This window comes from Chrysochloris asiatica, unplaced genomic scaffold (genome assembly GCF_000296735.1).
Source record: "Chrysochloris asiatica unplaced genomic scaffold, ChrAsi1.0 scaffold00078, whole genome shotgun sequence".
In the NCBI taxonomy this organism is placed as follows: domain Eukaryota; kingdom Metazoa; phylum Chordata; class Mammalia; order Afrosoricida; family Chrysochloridae; genus Chrysochloris; species Chrysochloris asiatica.
In genome coordinates, this window is record NW_006408596.1 from 7003589 (window position 1) to 7006919 (window position 3331).

The following is a 3331-nucleotide window of genomic DNA, read 5'->3' on the forward strand; positions in this document are numbered from 1 at the left end:
TATACATATTTACATCTGAACTGCAGTGGTTCCTGTAGGATAAACACTGGACTACCAACCACAGGTTGACAGTTGGAGCCCACCAGCCACTCCTCAGGAGAAAGATGAGGCTTTTTGCTCCTATAATGATTTATAGCCTTGGAAACCCTACACAGGGGGGCTGTGAGTCAGAACCAACTTGGTGGCACTTAATAACAACAACATATTTATATATAAATTATCTGACTCCTGCCTCTAGAAAGCAAAGTTCCCAGGTAGGTGTACTTATCTATTATTTCTCCATTCAATGGTCTTGGCACTCAAACTTATGGTCAAGTAAATTGACCATAAATGTGATGGCTTATTTCTCAACTCTCAATTCTATTACATTGATCTCTTGTCTAACCTTAAGCCAATAACCACACTTATTATTTTTTTTCTTAAGATGGTATTTTACTGTGTTTTTGGTGAAAGTTTACACAGCAAATTAGGTTACCATTTGACCATTTCTAGATAGATTGTTCTGCAGCATTGCTTATATTTTCCACAATGTCTCATTTTGAGTTAATTTTTCTTAATCAAGTTCAGATTGTTCCATTCCCAGTTCTCTAGTTTGCCTGCTTTCTTCTCATCTTTGCTTTAGAGTCATTGCTGACCTTTTGCTAGCATCATACTGTCTTGAAGGTAACTCACAGCTGGGTCCCAAACACCTAGGACAGTGTCTGGCACATTGCAGGTGTTCAATAAATACTTGTGGGTTGAACGAATGTGCCAAGCTGCAGCTTAGTGCCTGGGCGTAACATCATTTGCCCAGAGCTTTATTCTAAAGGATTGTTTTTGGGTGTTTTTTGTTTTTTTTTTAATATAAAGCAAATTATTCTCTATTTTCTGAGTGATGCTCTTTGTGTAGTACTAGAGAGAAATAGCTGAAACTACATCCTCTAATCTCCTAATTCTGGAGTCTGGGCCAGTTGCTCTAAAACTCATTTTCCCTTAATACCACTGAGATCTTCAATTTACTGGGAGGCTCATGCATTCACAGCTGTATTGTCCTGTGAGGGCTATCCCTAGGAGGACTTGTTGACCCTCCTGTGAACAAAGTGGACTGAAACAGCAAGGGATTTTTCTAAATCTGCCCCACACCTGGTTACTGTGCTACAAACCAGATATTGACAAGAAATAGACGCTTCCTCCTCTGAGATTCAGAATGAAGGCAATCAGAAAGGGATCCTGTCTCAAGATACTACTCACAAGCTTGGCTTGCTCTATTGCATTGATCTCTGTCTATCCTTGAGACAGTATCACACTTTCTTTTTAAAATAGTATTTTACTGTGTTTTTGGTGAAAGTTTACATAGATAGCAAAGTAGGTTCCCTAATTCGAGCCTTACCCATTTCCTGCCTTCTGAGCCACCTCCTGAGAGCACCATCATACAAGACAAAGTTCTAGATACTCAGAGTTCCCCATCCCCTGCAGGTCCCCATTGGCCCCATTGTACACACAAGGAACAGGCAGTAACCGAAGCACAGACCTAGGAATGAATACCCAGTTCCCCAACACTGTAGGTACTACTTGCTACTTCACACCTGTGCCTCTCCCAAGGCACACATGTTTGCGCTTGTGTAGAGACAGTGGAAATGCCCTGTCTAGGGTCCCCTCCACCACCACTAGCACCACCACCCACCCCACATCCCCCTTTCAAGGGATGCTGGGAAACTGTGGGGTAGAGTAGGAGGATGAAAAGACAGGAAAAAGCAAGTTTGTTTCTAGTGTTATGCGCACAGGGTGGCAGGATCTACCTGCTGAGTGTTCCCTGAAGGTCCCCAAGGAAACCATTAATGTGTGCGTCTCTCGGGTTCTACGTGTGGTGATTGGAGTGGGGGAGGGGAGGTGCACTCAGAGGAGGGGGACAGGTATCTTTCCAGGTTTCAGGATTATGTTGCCCAGGGCTGCAGCTCACATAAATCAGTGGTGGTGATTGGATAGATATCAAGGTGAGCAGTAAGAGCTTGTCATCAAGGAGTGTCTCAGGGTTATACTAGGTGAATTTAGGATAGGGAGGAGAGGAGTTGTGTTGGGAGGGAGGGGCTTGCAAGGCGTTGAGACAGTCAGCGGAGATAGGGATGTGAGGAGGGGGCGTGGGCTATGTTAGCCTCCAGGGCTGGCTTGACAGGGTTGCTATGAGTCGGAACCAATTCAACAGGCACTTAACATCTACAAGAGGGATCCTTAGGCTTGGAGAGGTGGCCCGCGGTTCCAGAGGTGGTCCAGAATAGACTTTCTCCGGGTACCCACACTGCAGAGAGAGTTTTCTGTGGGGGAAGTGGGGCGGGGGGGAAGAGTTGACACCCGGGACCTTGAGTGAAGGTGCTGGGGAATCTCAGAAAACCCGAGAATGTGGGTTCGGGTCACGGGTGGAGAGAAGGCGTTCCCCTTTGTGTATAGTGGTCTCTTCTTGAGACCGGGAAGGAGGGAAGCAACTCCAAACGCAGTGGGAAGCTGGCGTAGGTTATTCCATGGGATAGGTTGGGGCTTGGAACTCAACAAACGGGGGGGAGGGGGGTGTCACTCGGAGGGGAAGGTTCTCCTTGGAGCCGTTGGGCTCCTAAACTGGGACACTCAGAGGCTTGGGGAGGGGCGGTGAGCACCTGGAACCCCGGGCTTCCCGAATTCAGACTGGAGTCTGAGGAGGACTGACAGCCGTCAACCTAGCCAGGGAATGAAATAGAAGAGACGCCTTACACTAGGAGATGGGTTGGAGGCAAACTGGGACCCCAGGCTTGGGGTCAATAGTCCGCCCATAACTGTGGGTTGAAGGGATTTGAGGAGAGTTAAGAAGGGGCTTCCGTTCTGGCCAGAAAGGGCTGAGGAGAGATTGGGGAACCCGAGCTGGTTTCCTATTAGGGTGTTGATGGAAAAGGCTCTCTACTCAGGACGTGAGGCACTGAGAGGGTTCCCAAAACGGATATAGGACTCTGGGAATAAACTAAGGACCGCTGAGAGGGATCCCTAAATTAGGTTCGGAGGAAATTAGGGGCTCTGAGGGTAGTTTCTGACTCAGGACTGGGGAAGTGGAGGGAATTTCATCAGTTGAGAACGTAAGGGGATTTGCGGACACTGGGGTTTGTTCCCACCACCCCAACCCAGGGAGATTGAGGGTCTCTTAAATTCTGAATAGTGGGACTACGAGGGAGCACAAGAGGGGGTCCCCGATCAGGAACCGAGCTACCTTGAAGGCACCGGGAAGCGCTTCATTCCGGGAGGGCGTTCCCGCGGCCCGGCCCCTGCGCTGGGATTGGGGGTGCGGCCGCGCCCCGGCCCCGGCCCGCCTCGGGATTCGGGGTCTCTCTCA